Source organism: Silurus aristotelis (genome assembly GCF_946808225.1).
Source record: "Silurus aristotelis genome assembly, chromosome: 19".
Classification (NCBI taxonomy): Eukaryota; Metazoa; Chordata; class Actinopteri; order Siluriformes; family Siluridae; genus Silurus; species Silurus aristotelis.
The window spans coordinates 19,488,109-19,499,059 of NC_139592.1; the positions used below are offsets into that span (position 1 = coordinate 19,488,109).

The 10,951-nt window shown below is 37.0% G+C and overlaps 1 protein-coding gene and 1 long non-coding RNA gene across 2 annotated transcripts in view; one reads left to right on the forward strand and one right to left on the reverse strand.

The window, feature by feature from the left end:
- Window positions 1-10,951, forward strand: part of fmnl3 (formin-like 3) — a 268,194-nt gene that overhangs the window by 193,870 nt on the left and 63,373 nt on the right. The window lies entirely within an intron of this gene.
- On the reverse strand, window positions 238-4,484 carry LOC310742045. Its single transcript, XR_014538125.1, has 3 exons — window positions 1,518-4,484; window positions 859-1,169; window positions 238-690 (listed from the first exon to the last, which is right to left on the reverse strand). It is a non-coding gene; the product is annotated as an uncharacterized lncRNA (long non-coding RNA).

Here is a 10,951-nt window from a genome sequence, read left to right on the forward strand (position 1 = left end):
ATTGATTCTTTTTGTAGATTATGTATGCCGGTGGTGTATCTGTGGCTGCTGTGAAACGAGACTTGTTGAATTGTTCTTAGTAATGTTATTCATTCTCACTGTATAAGATACCAGTCTGTGTTGCAGTGCTCCGTTAGACCGTATTTCTGTATAATATTGATGGTTTCTATAGCCATGGTGTCATATTGATGGTATTAGAAGGTGAATTGATTCAGGACACCACTAAGGACACAATCCATACAAAAAAATATATAAATGAAACAACATATAGCTTGTATAATAGTTTTATTTCAAACACCCCTAGAAACCCCTGGAATTGACAAAGCCTTAGTGGCCTAGATGGTTGAAAATCCACCTAACCCTTGGCTCTTACGAGTAAATGGTGTGTGTTCTGATCAGCATAAAGAGGACATAAAGTGTGTGTGTGTGTGTGTGTGTGTGTGTGTAGTTTCCAGAAGCGTTGGGGTGTTGTGCGGGGGCTGGTTTGAGACAGTGCCAGCGTAAACATTCCCAGACCACATGTTCACTCAGGGCAGAGCATCTGGCCACCCTCCAAGCACATCTGCACACAATCGAGCAGCCTTCACCAGCCCAGTGCTGGAGTAAAAGAGGAGGAAAAGGAGGATGAAAAGTCAAGCTTTCCCAGACGTCTTCAACCTGCTGTAGCCATCCAGAACACCAAAGCACAGGCTGTAAGAGATTCAAACACAGATGCCTTGAAAACTCCAAACTTACTGATTTACAGTGATTCATATTGTAACTGTAAACATTAAAACACAAAAATTCACTTGAAACATTTAAGTTTGGAGACCAAAAAAAAAGGCAGAATTGCAGAAACAAGTTTGCAGTGTGTTTTACCTCAGGTTTAGAGCAGTGAGTGAAGTGTGTGTATAGTCAAAGGTTGATAGAACCAGGCCCATGTACTGTATGATCTGAGACATTTCCTTTGGTGTAAGTGATGTGTGTGTAAACGTCCAGACTGGATCACGTCACTTAGCTGGAGCTGGTGAATGTCTGCTGAGCCAAGATTACTGGCCCGGAGACTTGCAACATGACAGATAGTTTCATAAATCAGTCTGTGAAGCTCCACCTCTGGCCTGAATATGGCACCGAGCTCCTCCTGCATTTCTTTCATCGCTTTCCGCCTCTCCGTCTGCAACTCCCAAAGCCTACAAAAGAATGAATATTATTGCCAGGTCTCCTGTATGACATTAGGAATGTTCTTACAGCCAAGCGTTAGAATATAAAAACATGGCTTTACACAACGTTTGTTTTCAGTTATGCAATATACTGTAATCAGCAATAGGGTGGTGTATTATATGTAATATAATCAACCCTGATTTGGATTATATTTCGATGAAAGCACATCCGAACGTTTAATTCCTCTTACACCATAGCAAATTACTACAATTTATCAGTGAACCACATATGTTTAATCTGTTGCATTAATGAACAGAAACAAGAAACGTTTATTTCTATTATCATTTTATAGCAGCTATAAACAGTCATCCCCTTACCAGTCCCTTTGCTTTCCCTTTGCTTTTAAAAATAGGTTAATAAAAAATAACCGGAAGGAGGAAACCGGGATCTAATTTGCCCCTCTTTTCTGTAGCATTCCATCCACTATTTTTCTCCCTCATATCAGCACAATCTTGTCTTTTGGATTGAATCTCCGATTCGTTTCAAAATGATTCACACTCCTAGAATTACTTCTGTCCTGAAAGAAACTTATCCCCGATGTTAGGTCTCTACCATTCTCAAACTCGTTTCCCATCAGACAGAACCTTCAAACATGGCCAACTTGGCCACTGAACACACACTTGCACGCTCACGATCTTCCTCATGCTGATTAGTTACACCTGTTTCCAATTACACACTCATCACAGCCAGCATTTCAAAAGACTCTCATTCGTTCAGCTCACTGCAAAGTAATACCTTTAGTTAACTTTGTTCTGTGTGTTTGGGCTGTACTTAGTTTTTCACAGCATTTGGAAAATTGGTTTTGTCTGCTTGTTTTATTTTTTTTATAAACATCATCTTAATCTGCATTTGCATCCGTCGTCTTCCTTGAATCTCCGTCCCAATGGTCTAATGATGGAAATATTTTTGAAAAAATTTCAAATACTGCTATTATATAAAGAATAAGTGTAGGTTAGGGGAATAGTATGTAGTTTCTTCCACTGTTCCCTTCTGGTTTTCATTTGAACCCATGACTCTATCAAGGGTGACAATAATTCTGGAGTTGACAGAAGCCTTAAGGGACCAATAGATAAAGTTACATCCCTTCCTCTGAGGCTTACTGGCACTGTGCTCGCACTTGAGACCCCCTCAGAAAAGAATTCACCACATTACAGATTGGTGGGTTACGTTAAATTACAGCCAGAAGTTCTTTGGTTTGGTTGGGAATATTTTATGCATTAGATACGTAGCATAGAAGGAAAATTGTATTTGTGGTAATTGAATTGATATAAATCTGTGATTCATTTTACTTTCTGCACTTTCAGTGTTACTACCATTGAAAAGTCACCGTTTAAAAAAATCAGATTTGTGAATATAGTGCTGTGGTATAATTAACAAATGATGAGGTAGATAATAGATAGATAGAGAGAGATAGAGAGATTGATTGACTGATTCATTCATTCATCCCAGAGGGAGATTTACTCCTGTCTACAAAATATTATGGACAGACAAATGGAATAACTGTGTTTCTTAGGAAAAATTTAACCAAAGATTATTACAAATAATGTACAGATGTATGACAAATTAATGGGGGAAATTTTTTTTTATTTTGTTGCTATGGTTCTCCTGACTGAGCCTGAGCATTTATCATATAACAAACATTTCCATCCATGGGGATTGGTCTCTACATGATTACTCCACCCCCATTAAACTATAACTCGCTGAATGAAATCTCTAGAAATCTCTATTTAAAGATCAGTCATCATTTCTCCAGTACAATTCCAGAGACCTAATGCTAATGTAGAATCAATGCTAAGGTGCAGTGAAGCTGTTCTGGAAACTTGTGGCATCCCAATAAATACATAAAAACAATTTTAAATAAAAGTTAATAAATCAGAAATAATGTAAAAAATGTTTATTTCATATAAACATTGTCTGAAAACTAGGTAAACTGTTAAGCAGCAGATCAAGAATCAAGATATTGTACCGCTAACTAATAAACTAAAACTCAAAACTAAAAGCAATATGAAAAAAAATCAAACCCCATAATGATTATTAAACCTTGTATGACCAGAAATACAAACTGTGCAATTCAGAGTAACATGCAGTTGTTGGGTGCATTTTTCCGTAATGAGGTCCAGGTGGACTGACGCACAGCCAGTTCACCTTTAAAAAGCCTTTTTATTCAAAGATTAGTCAGTTTCCTGTGCATTCCAATGCATAACACCAACAACTCCGGTGCCATGAGAGGCAGATTAGAGGAATGTTTTTACGCTGCAGGCGAGAGCTTTGCTATGTTGCTGCCATGCCAAAAGCTTGACCCACTTGACTACTGATGCCACATTACTTATATTGGTGAGTTCATTGATATTACAATGGGGGAAAATTGGCAAATTTATAACAATGAAATTGAACAATAATTATATATGACGTATAACTGTCACAAAACAAGATGTGAACACAATAAGTTTTAGTGCAATACACTTTCAAGATGCATAGACAAGAAACTTATATTGTAAACTTGAGCAAAGCAATGACAACCAATGAGAAACAGAATCCAGAACTTTAATACTGACGTTAATTAGTTGAAACAGGAAACAGGTGTGAGTGAAGTGTAGCAGGTGACTTGGGACATGGAGGTCCTGTGGCTGAATCACAGTCCAGTGCTATTAATCAAGCAAGGATTCTGATTTGTTTCGGTGTAGTGAATGTGAAATGTGATTTGCCGAAATACAAACAATATTATATGTCATTTAGGATCACTACTAGAAATTACAATAAAAGTGCACAAAAAAAATATGTATAATAATTTGTCTTTAAGGGGAAAAAATGGAAATGGAATGGATTCAAAACAGACACATTAATGAGAGGAAAAAGTTACAATCCAAATTCCAAAAGTGTTGGGACAATGTGTAAAATGTAAATGAACACAGAATGCAAAGATAAATCCATATTTTATTCACATTAGAACATAACAACATATCAAATGTTTAAACTGTTTGAAATTTACCATTTCAAAAAAGAAATAAGGTCATTTTGAATTTGATGGTGGCAACACGTTTAAAAAAAGTTGTGAAGGTGCAACAAAAGTCTGGAAAGTGTCTGGAAAGTGTTATTAAACTAAATAAAACAGTTGGAACAGTTTCCTAGGAAGAAAGATAGGAGGAGCTTCACCAATCTGTAAAAGACTGTGTCTACAAATAGTTGAACAATTTTAAAATAATATTCCTCAACATAAAATAGAAAAACAGTCAAATATGTCATCATTTACAGTACAAAATATCATCAGAAGTAAAAAAAAAAAAAGAAAATCTGTAGAAATCTCTGTGCACAAGGGACAATATCAGATTAATTTCCATTTATTTTTATTTGTATAGCTATTTTAACAATGAACATTGTCTCAAAGCAGCTTTACACAGATAATGTGGTGATAAAGAATGAATAAGAATGTTCTTTATAAGCGTAAGTTTGTCCCTAATGAGCAAGCCGGTGGCAAGAAAAAACTCCATGAGATGGCATAAGGCAGAAACCTTGAGAGGAACCAGACTTTAAGAACCCATCCTCATCTTGGTTGCACCGAATGTCTATTCATTAGAGCTAAACAATGTTGAGGTGTGCAGTGATGGTGATCAGATGCAAACCGTATTACTGTGTCAGTGTAGCAGATGGATGACATTAAGTTCAGTCCAAATCCATCCTTGAAGCTCCAGTGTTACTTTATAATTTCATGGATATCCAGGCCCTTGATGAGAAACCATCCCCACATAGTGGTCTTCAATCAAAGAGAGAAGTACAGTGTTCACTGGTGCCTCAGGAGCATGTTTTTTAGAGAGAGCGAGAGAAGAGGGGTGACAGGGAGAGAAAGATATGGATTATTAAGTATCCTTATTGTTGTATAAAAGTTAAAGACATGGTGCAGTTGGGGACCCCGGCAAGACTCGCTATTTCAGCATAACTAAAAGGATGCCCGTAATCTTCGGGCACTCAGGCGGCACTGCATTTAAAACAGTCATGATTCTGTAATGGAAATCACTGCATGCTGACATGATGCTAAGCAGTGATAAAAACATTGTCCTCTTGTTTTTTACCATTTGATATGTTTTTGTTTTGTTTTAATTTATTGCAAATAGAATATGGATTAATGAGATTTGCAAATCATTGCGTTTTGTTTTTATTTACATTTTACACAATGTCCCAACTTTTGGAATTGGGGTTGTATTTAATACTATGGTATTGAATTTAATAGATACTTACTCCAAGTCAGTACCAGCATTCTTTAAAACACTACTTTGGAGTAGAGCAGTTCTGTTAAATCTTTTGGGAAAAGTGGTAGCTCAGTGGTTAAGGCATTGCACCAAAAAGGTCATGAGTTCAAATCCCAGCACCACTCCTAAGTTGCCACAACTAAGCCCTTAACCCTTAACTGCTTAGTTGTATAATTGTAAGTTGCTCTGAATAATGACATCTGCCAAGTCCCGTAAATGTTGAATAGAATACAATTCATTTGTATAGTGCTTTTACCAGTAGACAACAGCCCAAGCAGCTTTTTAGAAACTTCATATGTATATTTGAGCAAGCTAGAAGCAACAGTAGTGAGGAAAACCTCCTTGGAATTTCATAAGGAAGAAACCTTCAGAGAAACAAAACTCAAAGGGAAACCTATAAGATCTTTCATTTCAAAATCATTACACTATACATGTGTCAACTCATAAAGACAAGCAATATTATGTTTTCAAAGGATGTTCATTATGACCAGCAGGACAAATGACCATCCAAGGTCTAAGTTCCACTGCAGCTTTATCACCCCAAAACTGCCAATAAAGACACTTCAGAGACAGGACAGTAAGGGATAGACTGCATACCAGTGATCTTAAAATAACCTTACACCCATAAATCATCTGTGGGACATCATTGATCACAACCCCATGGGACTCTCTGCCTGTTCATGGCCAGCAACACCATCAAGCTGTTCTTTGGAAATGTAGGAACAGCCAGCAAGGCTTATTAATGTGATCTAAGATGATGGTATCTACAAAAAAGCTTGCACTGATGTTATACCTTGAAAGCTTAAATTTGTTAAGTGTTGTTTGTACAAGGAAGCTTGGGAAGAAAAGTCGCATTCTTTTTTTATTGTAAGTATGTAAGTAGCTGAGGTATTTGCAGTACATAAGGTGTAAGACAAGATCATTTCCGATTAAAATTGGCAGACACATTATGATATAAGTCATAGGATAAGCAAGCCTTCTACAACAAGCAAAATCCAAACCAAATAAGGACAACATGTAAATGCCCAAAAGAAAAAAAATTACTTCTGGGAGTTGCTGTGGGTGCCCGAGGGTGAAGTCGCATTTTCTGTTTCATAAACATATGTAGCTGTATATAAGAGGAAGGAGGTCGCAGTGATCATAGCTCTTCACAGCCCCAGTGTCTCTGGTGTTCTGACCTTGGTTTCTGTCTTTGTGGGTTTGGTCAGGATCGTCAGGTTTTCTCTGGCAATGGACTGGCAACACTTCCAGGTATTCCTGCCTCATTCCCAGTGTTAGGCTTAAGATCCACCTTGACCAGGATAAAGCAATCACTGAAGATATGCTCAAAGGACATATGATAAATTGTGTCTTTGTGGCTACAGCTTATATGCTCTCAAATGCAGTCTCCAAAACTCATGGCCATACATTTTTATATTGTAATAGCAAGTTTTATAGTTACACAATAAAAACTGACAATACTGATACTTCTGTGACCATACGCTCATTATTCATGGCAAGAATATAGCCAAAAAAGGTAAAAAATCTGTCACATAATATGTTGCAGGGTTAGAATTAATGCATTAGAAAGGGGAAATTAATTTGGCAATGCTGGCAACACCAGGAGAATTCAAGTCATGTTTAAAAAGTGTGGACAATGCAACACAACTAGTAATTTCCTGTACCCTCCTGAAGATTGCCGGGCAGAAGTGGCTTTGCAGTATAAGGGTATTGGGTTACTGATTGGAAGCTCTGAAGTTCAAATCGCAGTGTGAACACTGCTGGCTCCTTAAGCGAGGTTTATTTGAGTTTGTGTGTTGATTGGACAACGTATGCTTAGTCAATATACCTTTAGTTTCTCTTCCAAAAGCATTTTCAAACCGGAAGTTTCTATTGTACATTGTACCCACAACATTTGCTGCCCCAATCATTGCTAACTGAGTGTTATTGATGCGTCTGGTGGTAAAGCTCAGCTGGAATTCAAATCTATGTTATGTCACTAATATGCTGCACAAATCAATAGACTGGGCTAGAATGAAATTAGCCCCAGCCTTAGCCCCACTTCTTTACACTCTGACGTGTTTTTCTTACAGCAACTGGTGGTGGTGTTGTGCTCAATTCCATAAATATCTCCAATAATCCACTGTACGACTTCACAATTCAAAAACTTTACTTCTAGTTCTACTCCCTTTGATAGATGAGCCTGAAAGGTTTGCAGTCTTTAGCCAAAATTCTCTTCTTGTATTGAATTCCAGAGCAGGAAACCCGAATGCTGGACCTAGCGGTCTACTGCATGATCCTGAGCCAGAGATTTAATGATCCAGAGGTTCCTGAGTTTGGCTAGAAAAGGAGTTCAGCCGGTTACTGGGAATGGCAAGTGTTCCAGTCATCCTTCTTCCAAGTTAATTCAGGTGAATGAACTTTCCTTTTACCACCACTCATTCCTCAAGAGGGGTGTTAGGGTTTGAGAATACATCAAATCTTTGGATATGGGTGGTTAACTGGTAAATTTTTACTCAGATATGGGAAAGAAAAATGTACTGTACATCCACACACACGAACACGAAACAACAAAGCCATTTTTCTGTATAGTTTAAGTATAGTTATTTTTTATTTTAATACCACGAAAACTGTACTTAGCAGTACCAAATTATATGTAAGCAAACATAAAAACGAAAACCAACATAAAAACAAACATAAAAATGTAAAGTACGCACCCTCCTAGCTGCGAGTACAGATTGAAACACTTCCAAATCTCAGATTTTCCAAGTTTAAGCTCCTCAAAAGTTCACTCCAGCGGTACCGATCACTGTATAATGCCTATATGATTACCTCAGTTCCAAGCTATGATGTATTTCTTTATCTAGTTACTTGGGCATTGAAACATGGTATTGTATATACTATTGAAGGGAGGTGGTAGCTTATTGGCTAGGACATTGGACTTTGGATCTGAAGGTCATGAGTTCAAATCCCAGTCACAGCAAGCTGCCACTCCTTGGGCAGTAAAGTCTACCAATAAATAAAACATATTAGTTACTCTTAACTGCAACAAAGAAACAATTTGTGATTAGCCACTGACCTATACACCAAAGATATTCCATATTTCAATAAAAACCTTCAGTAAGTATATGAGCTCGTTGAAGGTCTTCTTGATTCTTCCAGTGATTTTCTTCCTCTCTTGAAGCAGCGTACCACTTAAAACACCTCGAACGACTCATTGCAGCATCGGCACATGTCAAAAGTAAGTCATCAAACGTCTCTGTGGCGGATTTGCCCAGTTCCACGCAGAATTTGCATTTGCTCGAAATAGCACCATTAAGCACCATTAATCTTGAAATGATACCACCTCGTAGAAGTTCAACCAAGTTCAATTTTATTTATGTAGCAAGGGACATTGCAAAACGTAAAGCAATTAAGATTTAGAACAAAAATGTTATATTCATTACTCCATATAAGTTTATCCACAAGAGCCAGAGATGCCAATGGTGAGGAAAAACTCCCTTAGAAGTATGAAGACGAAACCTTGAGAGAAATCAGACACTCTAATGGAACCCACCTTCTCCGGACTCCAGATATCTGTTCATCGTAGTTCCATCATTATTGAGGTTATTAACTGTTCACTGAATATACACTTGAGTGCAAAAGTATTTATAGCAATTAAAGTCCTAAGTGAACTGTTTGTAGTAATTGCAGTTCAAAGCTCCTAATGGATTCTTCAATGCAAAGTAATCTCACGTGTTGTTTTGTTTTCAGCTGTGTGACCATTCTCACAAATGTGGGTGTTTAATTGTTAAGTTTTTCATCAGGGAATCATGATGGATCAAACAGGCTTGAGGAGGAGAAACGAACAAAACCACTGGTAAGAGCTGGAGTTGTTTTTGTTTTTCTTCAAGTGCAGATTTCTACACCAAGAACCATTTCATAACATAACCCCCATTTCCCATTCATTATTTTGTACAGATCTTTAACCTCCCAACAAAAAAATACATACAGTATCTCAGAAAAGTGAGTACACCCCTCACATTTCAGCAATTTTAGTATAACATCTTAAGGGACAATTCTATATGAAACTTGGATATATGTTAGAGTAGTCAAAGTGCAGCTTGTATAGAAAACAATTCAACTTACAGCCATTGTTGCCAAAATAACTGGCAACAAAAGAGAGTACACCCTAAGTGAAAATGTATAAACCATGTCCAAAGTGTCCATATTTTGTGTTAGCACCATTGTTATCTAACACTGCCTTAATCCTCCTGGGCATAATATCACCAGAGCTGCACAGGTTGTTGCTGGGATCCTCTTCCACTCTTCCATAATGACATTGTGAGTGTACTCACTTTTGTGCGATACTGCATAAAAGTTCAATTGACTTCAAAGAGCCTTGCCCATGTTTGCTAGTTTGGGAACCACATGGAATTACACCTAGAGTGTCTGGTGTTTTGGGGTAGCTGGCAAAAATATTAACACCTTTTTTGTGTTAAGAAATGTGTGAAACTGGAACTTTGTGCAACAGCACCACCAATGGCTGCAACAATAAGCAAGGCTGGGCCTGATTTCTTTCCAGCCCAGGTTCAGATTATCATTATAACTATTACCACATTATCAGATTATCACTCATGTGAGGAGACTACACAGATTTTCAGTAACATTATGCCATTGAGGAGGTGCATGCGAAATACAGCTGTCTGTGTAATGTAAATATATATATAAAAAAAGATTGATTATTTGCTCATTATCATTGTTCCCAGACTCCAGAAAAACAGTTTGAACATCAGATGATTGAGCATATCTTGTCTAATCAAAATGCCACAAAGAAATCAGAACCACAATTGTATTTGTTTTGGTTACAACATTTCATTTGGCATGAATCCAGGTTGAAAGTATAATGAACACTGTTTTTCATGTCATGTTCGTACAGGAATGGCAAGAATGGTACATGAAGAACAATTTCATGTCAAAAGCCACCCTATTTGATGTGAATGTGGGTCTTGAATGTACATGCACATTTTTGTGTGACACTCATGAAACATTATACAGACATTATGCAGAGTTTCTATTTCATGCCATACTTTATAGGTTCCATGGACCGATACGTTATTCGCTGTTTTGACTTGTAACTCGTAAAACTGGATTTTTCAGATTATATGATGTGGGAAAAATGTGGGAAGAACAAAACGTGGGAAAAGAAATTAAATTGAAAATATAAAATAAAAAACACAAATCAAAATTAAATTCATTTTTCATGTGGTAGTTTTTAAGATATCTATAAAGGTCCCTGTGCAATCAGGGGGCAGACTCATGTGAGGTGCTGAAAAAATATTTGTACAAAAAAAAGCTTGTGAGGAAAATGTGTGGATAAAAATCTAATCAAATAAAAAATTAATAAAAACAATATATAATATATAGTAGTATATAAGGGAAGATAAACATTTGCAATTAAAAATAATTCACGTGAAAACATATAAGCACGTGAGAAAATATTTGCCAAAAAAACCCTACAAAAAATACATAAAAAATACATTAAAAAG